The 14,645-nt window shown below is 38.8% G+C and overlaps 1 pseudogene; it reads right to left on the bottom strand.

Annotated features, from left to right (window-relative positions):
- Positions 1-6,015: 6,015 nt before the first annotated feature.
- Positions 6,016-6,727, bottom strand: LOC117035018 (ras-related protein Rab-2A-like; annotated as a pseudogene).
- Between the last annotated feature and the right edge of the window lie 7,918 nt (positions 6,728-14,645).

Below are 14,645 nucleotides of genomic sequence, written 5' to 3'. Positions count from 1 at the left end.
TTCCCTTGTAAAAACATACACTGCTATGGGAAAAGGTATTTTTATTCTCAAGACCAAATATTCTCGTGTGTGAGCCATATACCAATTTCTTTTTTTTAAATTAAAGTTTATTGGGGTGACAATTGTTAGTAAAGTTACATAGATTTCAGGTGTACAATTCTGTATTCACCACCCAGAGTCAGTTCACCTTCCATCACCATATATTTGATCCCCTTTACCCTCATCTACCACTTGTGACAACATGGATGGATCTTGAGACTATAATGCTAAGTGAAATAAGTCAGAAAAAGCAGATAACCATATGATTTCACTGATATGTGGTATATAAACCACAAACAACAAAAGAACAAGACAAACAAATGAGAAACAAAAACTCATAGACAGAGACAATAGTTTAGTTGTTTCCAGATGGTAAGGGGGGTAGGGGGTGGGAGATGACGGTAAGGGGGATGAAATATATGGTGATGGAAGGAGAAGTGACTCTGGGTGGTGAACACAGAATGGGATTTATAGATGATGTAATACAGAATTGTACACCTGAAATCTATGTAATTTTACTAACAATAGTCACACCAATAAATTAAAATAAAAGAAAAAGGCATCCTACTGAACGGGAGAAGATATTTGCCAATGATACATCTGATAGGGGTTAATTTCCAAAATCTATAAAAAAAACTCTTACAACTCAACACCAGAAAACCAAACAATCCAATTAAAAAATGGGTGGAAGACTTGAAGAGTTTTTCTCTAAAGAGGGCATATAGGTGGCCAACGGACATATGAGGTGAGATAATTAAGTTCGTGAACTCATCCTAGAAAGAGTGCTGCATACCTCATTCCTGAATATCACTATGTCCACCAGTGATATGGACACTGGTGCCTAGTCCACCCTTCAAAGCATGGACACCAGTGCCTAGTCCACCCTTCAAAGCAATTTGGGAACTCTTTTTCTGGAATAGCCATCAAAGCGGTCATCGTACTACCCTTGATGTCCAGAATGTCATCAAAATGTCTTCCTTTCAATATTTCCTTTATCTTTGGCTAAAGAAAGAAGTCACTGGGGGCCAGATCAGGTGAGTATGGAGGGTGTTCCAATAAGTTATTTTTTTATTGTCTAAAAACCCCCTTACAGACAGTGCTGTGTGAGTTGGTGCATTTTTGTGATGCAAGAGCCATGGATTGTTGGCAACAAGTTCAGGTCGTCTAACTTTTTCACGCAGTCTTTGCAGCACTTCCAAATAGTAAACTTGATTAATGGGGTGGCCAGATGGCTCAGTTGATTAGAGCGTGAGCGCTTAACAACAAGTTTGCCTGTTCAATTTCTGCATGTGATGGTGGGCTGTGCCCCCTGCAACTAAGATTGAAAATGGCGACTGGACTTTGAGCTGAGCTGCACCCTTCACAACTAGACTGAAGGACAATGACATGACTTGGAGCTGATGGGTCCTGGAAAAAACACAGTGTTCCCCAATATTCCACAATAAAAACTTAAAAAAAAAATACTTGGTTAACTTTTTGTCTCCAGTTGGTACAAATTCATTCATAATAAATAATCCCTCTGATATCAAAAAGGGTTAGTAACATCATTGCATCAAATTCTTGAACTTAATTGTGAGACCTCATACGAAAAGATGCTCAGCATCAGTAATCATTAGAGAAATGCAAATAAAAACCTCAATGAGGAGAGACGTCATAAAAGTGTGGTGTGTGGTGAGCCTATTGAAATCTCCCCTGGAATTTACAACAAATGGAAGAACTATCACTCCACAAAAGACTCCCTGTGCAGCAGACAGGCAAGACTAAGAGGCACACTACAGAAATAGCCAAAGGTGGGCAAATAGCGCAAGCAGGGGAGGAAGGAAGGGAGAAGTGCGGAGACAGAGCCGTGCGGGCGCAGGACACAGACCTAGCTCAGTGCTCTGAGCTTGCTGCATCACAGAACTATCACAGCTGTGGGAGAGGGAAGAACTTGGACTGCTAGGTCTCCACTTATGGCCCACAGGGCTGAGGAAATGGCATATAACATGGCTGAAACCAACACTCACGGCAGAGACCTCGGAGCAAACACTGAGGGAAGAAGGTTAAAAACGGTGATTTAAGCCCTCACTGCCGAGCAGAGAACGGAAGCCTTAGGCACTGAGCCTAGCCGCCCCCTCCCTACCCTCCGAGAGCTCGCCCCACCCCCACCTACCCAGTGCTAGAAGCAGAACAGTAGCAGTGTCAGATCAAAAGAACAGAATATTTGCAGTTCTGAGAACTGTGGTCCACAGACACAAATTCACAGCCCAACCAGTTCCGGCAAAGAGGAAGGAGCTGTGGGAGCAGGACTGGCTGTGGTAGTGGTCCCTGTCATTGCTCTGAACCATGTTTCACAACCCTCCCATCCCCTGTCCCCACCCATCTGAGTGGATCCCTGCAGGAGTAAACAGAACTGCTGAAACATATGGGCTCTGAATCTGGTGCAGGAAGAGCTTTGGAACTTCAAAAGTTCTCCGCATCCTCACACAGACGCAGTGCCCTATGACCCAGGTGAACTGTTAACAGAGGAGAAGCCCGCCTTCCAGAGAATCCCCTCATTGTGTGAGAAGCTGGAATAGTGCAGAGAAAACATAACACTACAGTGTGAGAGAGACAAAAAGGCTGCAGTCAGAGAGAAAATGAAACATTCTACCAACACATACTGGAAAACAAAAGAAAGACCTCTTCCTATCAACCTGTTGCAGAACCCACTCCTGTAGATGTCTAGGAAGAGAAATAATAAATCAGTAATTGCCATGAATAACCAAGGCAACAAGACAGCTCAGAAGGAAAGTGAAAAATCTCCAGAAAAGGAACTTAAACATATGGAAATATGTGACTTAAACGACAGAGAATTCAAGATTGCAGTTCTGAAAAAACTCAACGAGATGCAAGAAAACACAGAAAGGCAGTTTAATGAACTCAGAAACACAATCAAAGAACAACATGAGCATTTTACGAAAGAGACTGAAATTTTAAAAAAGAACCAAACAGAATTCCTGAGATTAAGAACTCAATACAAGAAATTAAGACTGAAATAGCCAGCTTAGGTAGCAGAGTTGATCAGACGGAGGAAAGAATCAGTGACATCGAAGATAGAAACCTGCAAATGACACGGATGGAAGAACAAAGAGACTTGAGACTTAAAAGAAATGAAAGAACTCTACAAGAACTTTCTGACTCCATCAGAAAGAGCAATATAAGAATAATGGGCATACCAGAAGGAGAAGAAAGAGAGAAGGGAACAGAGAGTATATTCAAACAAATAATCGAAGAGAACTTCCCAAACTTGTGGAAAGAACTGGATCATCGAATCCAAGAAGCAAATAAAACACCTAATTATCTCAGTCCCAACAAGCTTTCTCCAAGACACATTGTATTGAAGTTGTCAAAAATCAATGACAAAGAAAGAATCCTCAAGGCAGCCAGGGAAAAGAAGACGGTAACCGACAAAGCAAAGCCCATTAGAATATCATCAGATTTTTCAGCAGAAACTCTACAAGCCAGGAGGGAGTGGAGCCAAATATTCAAACTATTGAAAGAGAGCAATTATGAGCCAAGAATAACATATCCAGCAAAGATATCCTTTAGATACGAAGGAGGAATAAAGACCTTTCCAGACATACAGAAGCTGAGGGAATTTTCTAATACACGAGCTGCACTACAAGAAATACTAAAGGAGGCTATTCGACCACCATCAACAGGGATACTTTGTGGCGACCAACACATAAAAAGGTGGAGAGTAAAGGCCTAAACTGGAATATGGGAATGGAGAAAGTAAGCGTGCTGAAGAAAATGGAATACTCTAAATATCAAACTTTCTTTTACATAAACTTAAGGGTAACCACTCAAAAAAAATCCAGAACTGAAATATATACTGTAATAAAAGAAGAAAAGGAGGGAAACATCATAGAATACCACCACACAGAAATAACAGACAACAATAAAAAGGCAAAGAAACAATGGAGACACAGTCTTACCAGAAAACTAAAGATAGAATGATAGGAAATCCTCACATATCAATAATCACCCTAAATGTAAATGGACTGAACTCACCAATAAAAAGGCACAGAGTAGCAGATTGGATCAAAAAACTAAACCCAACCATATGCTGTCTCCAAGAGACACATCTCAGCTACAAGGAAAAGTATAGACTCAAAGTGAAAGGGTGAAAATTGACACTCCAAGCAAATGGTATCCAGAGAAAATCAGATGTTGCAGTAATGATATCAGATGAAACAGAGTTCAGGGTGAAAAAGGTAACAAGAGACATAGATGGATATTTCATAATGGTAAAGGGGACTACACAATAAGAAGACATAACAGTCATCAATATTTATACCCCCAATCAGGGAGCACCGAAATATACCAAGCAACTACTAACAGTTCTAAAGGGAGAAATTGACCAAAACACAATTATACTAGGGGACCTAAATATATCATTGACAGCTGTGGATAGATCATCCAAACAGAAAATAAATAATGAAATAGCAACCTTAAATGACACATTAGATGAAATGGACATAATTGACATATATAGAGCACTTCATCCTAAAACATCAGACTATACATTCTTTTCTAGTGTACATGGAACTTTCTCAAGGATAGACCATATATTGGGACATAAAACAAACCTCAGCAAATTTAAGAAGATTGAAATCATATCAAGCATGTTCTCTGATCACAAGGCTTTGAAATTGATAGAACTGCAAAAAGAAAGCAGGAAAAACCCCAAATACATGGAGATTAAACAACATACTTTTTTTTTTAATACATAGGATTTTATTTTGCACTGCTATAACAATTTCATTATAAGACCAAGGGAGAAAAAGAAGGAAAAAAAAAGGATAAAACCACAACACTGAGTAAATTACTAAAGCTTTTCTACTTTTTAACAGGATTTTTCATCTGGTAGATTTATTGTCAGATCCCCTTCAAAACAGACAAGATGCTTACCATATTTTAAAGATTATAGGTGACCACTGAAAGGAAATTTTACACAGTCACTGTACATCAAGGTTGAAAAACTGTCCTGCATGAAAAATATTCTTAGAAATCATGTGAATGAAAGAAAAAGAAAACATTATTGTGAATAAGGAAAAATTAAAGTCCTCATAATGTGCCATCTAAATGTGGACATTCATTCTTCTCGGAGTCGCTTAAGAGTAGGGAGTTCTTGCCTCTGCCCATTTCACTCATTATTCTGTGTTTTTAACCAACAGTATTCATTAAGGTAAACAGATCCTTTTCTAAAGTGGTCTTAAAGAAACTGTGGACAAATAGCAAACTTTTGGCATTAAAACAGTTTAACACATACATCGCCTTTAGTAATGTACATTAAGCCTATTTTTCTTGGACTAGTGACAAGAAAAGATGAACATGCTAGCTAACAATGTCAAAAAGTTTAAAATTCAGTGTCCAAGCAATTCCTAACAATGCTTTGGTAGCTTTAAGCTCTAAACAGGATAGAATTTATGCAAATGCATTAATGAATTCAAGCTTGGCAAATTACACCCAAGCAGGTTATTAAACTATATATACAGAAAGTAAATGATAAATACAGAATTAAAAGAGTTTGTCTGTTTTTTTCTTATAGCCTTGAAAATTGACAAACTTTTTGAGGACAGTTCTGTTAACATTAAACATTAGGTAACCACAGGTTAGGGAAACCTAACTACACAAACTGATTTAGAATACTCAAGATGACTTTGTAGTGTTTCATATAATTCAGTTCGTGGATAAGGGCACAAGACAACATTTAACAAAAATAATCACATCAATTGACGTAGAAATCAAATGCAAATAGGTATGAATACAATCTCCAAAATCTGTCTTTTTAAGTGAACATTAACCATTTATTCAAAGTTATACAATAATTTGAAAGAGTAAAGTCTTCTGTGATATAAAGCCATCTGGAATAGTTTCATATCTCAGCTGAGCAGGACGGAAGCAGACAGTGGGCAGGCCCCACTTGGGCGGTGAGACAGGAAACCGGACTCAACAGCAGCCTCCCCGCGCCTGCTGCCCTCCCTGGCGGCCTGCATGTGTGGCATTAGTAGCAGCATGCTGAGGGCCAATTTTTTTTTTTTTTTGACTTCCATTAATTTTTTTTCCTTTCTTTATTTTTTTAAAATTTATTGGGGTGACAATTGTCTGAGGGCCAATTTTAATGCCATTTGCCTCATTATTAATGTCAAAGACTCCTTCTTGGATTTTTTCATAAATTTCTTTTGCTGTATTAATTGCCTCTTCTACATTGGAAGCTGTCTTAGTAGAAGTTTCCATGAAGATAAGTCCATGTTCTCGTGCAAAAGCTTCACTTTCTTCTTTTTTTACTTCTCTTCTAGATTCTAAATCACTTTTATTTCCAATAAGCATAATGCCCATGTTGGAATTGGAATGCTGGCGGGCGTCTTCTAACCAGGTTGTCAAGTGGTTGAATGTGTCTCTCCTCGTAATATCATACGCTAGTAAAGCTCCTGCTGCACCTCTGTAATATGACCTTGCGATGGAACGAAAGGATTCTTGCCCTGCCGTATCCCATATCTGAAGTTTTATTTGTTTTCCATCAATAGTTATCATTTGAGCACCAAACTCTACACCAATAGTAAGGCTGAAACCTCTTGTCTGTAAACTGTAGCAGTCAGCATGATTTACCAACACCTGTGTCGCCAATGATGATGTACTTGAAGAGATAGGCGTACGTCATCGCACCAGCTGCTCGGTGCCAACAACATACGTTTAAAGAAAGACTGGGTCAAAGAAAATTAGAGGAGAGATCAAAAGATACATAGAAACAAATGACAATGAAAATACATCCTACCAAAATTTTTGGGATGCAGCAAAAGCTGTTTTAAGAGGGTAATTTATATCATTACAGGCCTATCTCAAGAAATAAGAAGAATTCCAAATAAATAACCTCACATTACACCTTAAAGAACTAGAAAAAGAAGAACAAATGAAACCCAACGTCAGCAGAAGAAAGAAAATAATAAAAATCAGAGCAGAACTAAATGAAATAGAGAACAAAAAGACATTAGAAAATATCGACGTGACAACAAGCTGGTTCTTTGAAAAGAATAACAAAATTGACAAACACTTGGCTAGGCTCACTAAGATAAAAAGAAAGAAGACACTAATAAACAAAATCAGAAATGAAAAAGGGGAAGTTATCACAGATGCCACAGAAATACAAAGGATCATTCAAGAATACTATGAAGGGCTATATGCCACCAAATTCAATAACCTAGAAGAAATGGACAAGTTCTTAGAAACATATAATGTTCCTAGGCTGAAACATGAAGAACTGGAAAACCTAAACGGATCATCACAAGTAAAGAAATTGAATCAGTCATCCAAAACCTTCCCAAAAGTAAAAGTCCGGGACCAGATGGCTTCACAAGTGAATTCTACCAAACATTCAGAGAGGATCTAATACCTGTCCTGCTCAAACTCTTCCAAAAAATCGAAGAAGAGACAGTACTCCCTAACTCATTTTATGAGGCCAACATTACCCTGATACCAAAACCTGGTAAGGACAACACAAAAAAAGAGAACTACAGACCAATATCTCTGATGAATACAGATGCCAAAATCCTAAACAAAATTCTAGCAAATCTAATGCAACAATGCATTAAAAAGATTATTCACCACAACCAAATGGGGTTGATCCCAGGGGCACAAGGATGGTTTAACATACAAATATCCATCAATGTGATACATCACATAAACAAAATAAAGGGCAAAAATCATATGATTTTATCAGTTGATGGAGAAAAAGCATTTGACAAGATACAACATCCATTTATGATTAAAACACTGAATAAAATAGGTATAGAAGGAAAATACCTTAACATAATAAAGGCCATATATGACAAACTCTCAGCTAATCTCATAATTAACACTGAAAAACTGAAGCCCTTTGCTCTATGTTCAGGAGCACGACAGGGCTGTCCCCTATCACCTCTGCTTTTCAACATAGTGTTGGATGTCCTTGCCAGAGCAATCAGGCAAAAGAAATAGATAAAAGGCATCCGGGGGCTGGCCCGGTGGCTCAGGTGGTTAGAACTCCATGCTCCTAACTCCGAAGGCTGCCGGTTCACTTCCCACATGGGCCAGTGGGCTCTCAACCACAGGTTGCCGGTTCAACTCCTCGAGTCCTGCAAGGGATGGTGGGCAGCGCCCCCTGCAACTAAGATTGAACATGGCACCTTGAGCTGAGCTGCCGCTGAGCTACCAGATGGCTCAGTAGGTTGGAGCGCATCCTCTCAACCACAAGGTTGCCTGTTCGATTCCTCGATTCCCTCAAGGGATGGTGGGCTGTGCCCCCTGCAACTAGAAAACGGCAACTGGACCTGGAGCTGAGCTGCACCCTCCACAACTTAGATTGAAAGGACAACAACTTGACTTGGAAAAAAGGCCTAGAAATGCAGACTGTTCCCCAATAAAGTCCTGTTCCCTTTCCCTAATAAAATCTTTAAAAAAAAAAAGGCATCCAAATTGGGAATGAAGAAGTTAAATTGTCACTCTTTGCAGAATACGTGATGCTGTATTTAGAAAACCCTAAAGACTCCACCAAAAAGCTATTAGAAACAACCAACGAATACAGTAAAGTTGCCGGCTACAAAATCAACGTACAAAAGTCCATTGCATTTGTATATACTAACAATGAAATCTCAGAAAAAGAAATAAAAAAACAGTTCATTTTGCAATTGCAGCAAATAGAATAAAATACCTAGGAATAAACTTAACCAAGGATGTGAAAGACCTATATGCTGAAAACTACAAGACATTTTTAAAAGAAATTGAAGAAGACACAAAAAAATGGAAAGACATTCTGTGCTCATGGATTGGAAGAATCAACGTAGTTAAAATGGCTATATTACCCAAAGCAATATACAGATTCAATGCAATCCCCATCAAAATCCCAATGGCATTTTTTAAAGAAATAGCACAAAAAATCATCAGATTTGTTTGGAAACACAAAAGACCCCGAATAATCAAAGCAATCTTAAGAAAAAAGAACAATGCTGGAGTTATCACACTCCCTGACTTTAGCTTGTATTACAGGGCAACAATAATCAAAACAGCATGGTATTGGAAGAAAAACAGACACACAGATCAATGGAATAGAATTGAGAACCCAGAAATAAAACCCCACAAATATGGATAGATAATTTTTGACAAAGAAACAAAAAACATACAGTGGAGAAAAGACAGCCTCTTCCATAAATGGTCCTGGTAGAATTGGAAAGCCACGTGCAAAGGAATTAAACTGGACTGCTATCTGTCACCATGTACCAAAATTAATTCAGAATGGATCAAAGACTTAAGTATAAGACCTGAAATAATAAACTGCATAGAAGAAAACATAGGTACTAAACTTATGGATCTTGGGTTCAAAGAGCATTTTATGAATTTGTCTCCAAAGGCAAGGGAAGAAAAAGCTAAAATAAATGTACTTCAAACTTTCTTTTTTGTAGATGTGTTGAAAATCTTGTTTACATTTAAAAAAAAAAGCTAAAATAAATGAATGGGACTATATCAAACTTAAAAGCTTCTGCACAGCAAAAGAAACCATTGACAAAATAAAGAGGCAACCAACTGAATGGGAGAAGAGTTTTGCAAACAGTGCCGCCGATAAGGGGCTAATATCCAAAATATACAAGGGACTCATACAACTCGATAACAAAAATACAAACCACCCAATTGAAAAATGGGCAGAAGACCTGAAGAGACATTTCTCCAAAGAGGACATACAAATGGCAAATAGACATATGAAAAAATGCTCAACATCACTAATCATCAGAGAAATGCAAATAAAAACCACAATGAGATATCACCTCACCCCAGTCAGAATGGCTATCATCAACAAGACAAAAAAAAAAAAAAAAAACAAAAAAAAAAAAAACAAGACAAATAGTAACAAGTGTTGGAGAGGCTGTGGAGAAAAAGGAACCCTCATACACTGTTGGTGGGAATGCAGACTGGTGCAGCCACTATGGAAGGCAGTGTGGAGGTTCCTCAAAAAATTAGGAATAGAATTACCATATGACACAGCAATCTCTCTCCTGGGTATCTACCCAAAAAATCTGAAAACAGTTATACATAAAGGCAAATGTCCTCCAGTGTTCATTACAGGCTTATTTATGGTGGCCAAGACCTGGAAACAACCAAAATGTCCTTCGATAGATGAATGGATAAAGAAGTTGTGGTATATATACACAATGGAATACTATTCAGCGGTAAGAAAAGATGAAACAGGACCATTTGTGACACCATGGATGGATTTTGAGATTATAATGCTAAGCAAAATAATTCAGACAGAAAAAGCAGAGAACCATATGATTTCACTGATATGTGGTATATAAACCCAAAACAACAAAAGAACAAGACAAACAAATGAGAAACAAAAACTCATACACACAGACAATAGTTTGGTTGTTACCAGAGGGTAAGGGGTGAGGGGGTAGTAGATGAGGGTGAAGGGGATCAAATATATGATAATGGAAGGTGAATTGACTCTGGGTGGTGAACACACAATGTGATTTATAGATGATGTAATACAGAATTGTACACCTGAAATCTATGTAACTTTACTAACAATTGTCACCCCAATAAACTTTAATTAAAATAAAAAGAGTAGAATTACCTGTGTTCCATTTTCCACTTTTGGGTATCTATCCAAAGAAATTCAATACACTAATTTGAAAAAAATATATGCACCCGTATGTTTATTGCAGCACTATTCAGAATAGTTCAGATATGGAAACAACTGAAATGCCCATCGATAGATGATTAAATAAAGAAGTTGTGGCACATTTATACAATGGAGTATTACTCAACCATAAAAAAGAATAAAATGTTACCATTTGCAACAGCATAGATGGACCTAGGTATATTATTCTAAGAGAAATCAGTCAGACTGAGAAAGACAAGTACCATATGACCTTACTTATATGTGGAATTTATAGGACAGAATAAATGAAAAAACAAAACAAAAATAGACCACTATTATTATTGAATGATCATTTTTAACTTGGTGCTTTGTTTCTCTAACCTTTGTCCATATTTCTTCCACTAAGTGTCAATGTTAGATAAATGTACAATCCTCTCTCTCTCTCTCTCTCTCTCTCTCTCTCTCTCTCTCTCTCTCTCTCTCTCTCCCCCCCCTCTCTGTTTCTTCTCATAATCCTGGAGATAAGTGAGTGTCTCAGAGAGAAAAATCTCAAGATGAAAAAATACCCTAAACAACGCCCTGATAACCCTCACCACCTACAAATCGTTGAATTCTTTCATCCCTCTTATCAAGCTATAGGCTACTTTCCAGTCATAGACCCTAGAGAGTCTTCAAATTTTCATTTTTTTCCCCCGGAGAAAAAATGACTCCCAAATTGGCAAAAGAAGTCAAAATTAATACACATAAACATTAACACAAAATAAGTGAAATTAATATACATTTAAATGTCATGTTTAAATTTACGTCACTTTGAGATTGAGATGTCTACATAAATTGATACCATCAACTGTAGAACAAATGACATATGAATTGTATTTAACAGAGCATGTGCATACATTTCAGTATAGTTGGTGTGATGGATGGACGCAGGTAACTGCAACTATATCAGAGCTTCTCAACCAGGACTGATTTGGTCCCCCCAGGAGACATTTGACAGCATTCGGCGATATTTTTTGTTGTCACAACTGGAGATGCTATTGACATTTAATGGGTGGAGGGCATGGATGCTGATAAACACTCTACAGTGCACAGGACAGCCCCCCACACCAAAGAATCGTCCATCTCAAATGTCAGTAGTGCCGAGTTTGAAAAGGCTGACCTAGATGGTCTAGGAGTGAGATTGCACATTAGAATCACCAGCGCAGGGGGTGGGGAGCTTTTGAAAGCTCCTGGTTTCCTAAAGCCCACCACAGACCAATTCAATTAGGATCGCCAAGGATAGGGCCCAGGTCATCTCAATGTGATTCTCATTTTAAAGATTGAGAACCACCCACTGATTATCATAGTGGGTCCATTGCTCCCTGGGCAGAAAGACCTGCCCCACCAGGGTCCCATGGGCCAATCACAGAGCTTGCGCTGGCAGAAGAACCCTTCTTATTGGAGATGTCATTTGCATGGAATACCCTCAGGCTGCAAGGAAGCCCTAGCCTCTGGGAGGTGAGTACCAGCTCTTGTACCTCTTTCTCTGTCTCATCTTTTAAGTAAATAGCAGTTACCAGCTGAGTCTTTACCACAGAGCGTTGCAAGATTTAATGGTTGGTGTGAGATTGTAGAAACTTTTTTGAGCTCCTTGGGCTGAACTATCTTTTATAAGAATGAGAAAACAAACTTAGAGGGGACAGCTGCCCATGATTCCATATGCATTTTTTCTTCTGTTATTTTTAAGTGTTTCATTGAGGTATAATTTCTATCTCATAAAGTCCACCCATGTTAAATTAAGCATGCAATGATTTTTAGTGGACTTCCAGAGTAGTGAAACCATCACCACACTCCAGTTTCAGAACATTTCCATTGCCCCAAAGAGATCCCTCATGCCCATCTGTGGTACCCTTGCATCCCCACCATAAATTCAAGCAGTCCCAACTTTTGTGTCTGAGCATCAATTTTACATCTATAATTTGGGATGGAATCACTCCTGGATCCCAAAATACAGATGCAAGTGTCACAGTCATGCAGGCTCAAGGAGAGTAATGTGGTCATGGAATTTATGGGTTTCTATTTTTTCTCCCCAAATACCTGTGGTGACAGAGCATCAAGGCTCTGCTGCTAATGATAATTCTGTCATCCCAAGCTGTAGCATAGCTCTTCCTTTCAGCAGGTGCCTTTATTTTTATTTCGCCATGATGACAGAGCCTCTCAGGCTTCTTCTGCTCAGCTCCTAAGTTTATCAGCTCTGGTCTACATCCTTCCATCACTCAGATCTACTTCAAATAAGGAATCACTCTTGCTCCCCTCCAAAGATAAAGCCATTCACCTGGAGTCCCATTGGGACTTGCCTCCATCAACTCACCATTATTCATTTTCCAAGGCTCCCTTTCAAATTCTGCTTCATTCTGCCTACAAATATACCCAAGTCACTAACTCCCTTGTGTTCCCCACCCATTCATCCTGGGTAGGAACAGCCCTCTTTCATAATTGGAAGAGCAGACAGTATGGCCTAAGTAAGTGAGTGCCTCTGCTGCTGCCATCACAAGGCTAAGTCTCAGGGAAGGGGCCTCTGTAGTCCCAGCATCCTGTGGTTCCACATCCGGCAGTTGGCTGGCAGGGTGCATCAGTGGGAACTGGGGTTAAATGACTTATTATCCATAGTTACTTGACCAGGGTCAGCAGGGTTCTCAAATGTGCACGTTCATTCTTACACGTTTGTACAAAACTGGAAATTCCTCTTTCTTCCTCTTGTAACTTCATTTGGATCTCCACACTGTATCTCCCTCAGGGAGTTATGCACCACCCCCTGGGTGGTCCGGAGAACTTCCTACCTTGTGATTCATTTAGGTTTGCCACTTAGATTTGCATATTTATCTTCTCATTCTCTGTGTGGCTTGGATATCTAATCTGGTTTTGCTGTCCTGGACTACCTTATTTAGGAAGTGTGTAGTTCTGAGTTGGTGTTAACTTCAATCATAGCTGGTTTCCTTTTAGTTACATAAGGACCAAATTATCAATCTGTAAGCAGTACTCTGAACAGAACCAGATGGTGACTTTCTGCCTATCTTACTGTCTGCTTCATACTGTGCTTTTCTGTGTTTGGTCTTTAGGTGCAAGCCTTTTTCCTCCTCATTGTCTATACCTAAAATTCCATCAGACCTCATTTTCCTCTTGTGTTGGTCTGCTTGTCAAGGAATTTAACCCCTCCCTTCACCTTCTGGGCTCTTAAAGCTGGAACCTCGGTCTTTACTCTATCAATCGTGTTTCTATGAGCAGCCCAGTCTACTCAAGTCTGGATTCTAACCTCATAACCCCACCACCTTCCCAAAATTTCTTCCTTCAGTCTTCACTGAAAAATGTGACAGACGTGGCATGTTCCCCCTTGGATAACTCTCTATGACTGGGGTGACCTATCCTTTATTTCAAGTGTTTTCCTCACAAAACCAAATGCATGCAATTGAAGACAGCTTTGAAAAAGGACAATAACATGACAAAATCTTCCATGGCATTGATACTTAAGCACTCATTGGGTTCTGGGGGTGTATATGCTTTCAGTAGTTTTCCATGTGAGGAAGTGGTGGTCTTGCTTACACCGGTGTGTAACTTGATGTTTTTTGTTTGTTTTGTTTTATTTTCTTTTGACTTAGTAGGTCAGCATGAGCATTTTTATACTAAATATTTCATAATGATTATGAGCCCTTATTATCCCTTGTGTTGAAACATTTTGCATAGTTTTTCTTCCTGTTGAATGTAATTTCCTCTAGGTCCTTACTAAACAGTTGTATCTCATCTTGTGAATCATTCCTAATGTTGCCCATTTAATGCCTGAGGATATAAAGATTTTCACGTTTTTATTTAGTTGGTTGAGACTGTGTATCAGTGATTAAGAGAGCAGGTTCTTGAGTTAAATGTCCTTCGTGATTATCTTGGCTTTAACTTGAGCAGCTGTGTAAACCTGGGC

Source organism: Rhinolophus ferrumequinum, chromosome 15, assembly GCF_004115265.2.
Source record: "Rhinolophus ferrumequinum isolate MPI-CBG mRhiFer1 chromosome 15, mRhiFer1_v1.p, whole genome shotgun sequence".
Classification (NCBI taxonomy): domain Eukaryota; kingdom Metazoa; phylum Chordata; class Mammalia; order Chiroptera; family Rhinolophidae; genus Rhinolophus; species Rhinolophus ferrumequinum.
The sequence above is the reverse complement of the archived record's forward strand: the minus strand, read 5'-3'. Positions and strand labels throughout refer to the sequence as shown.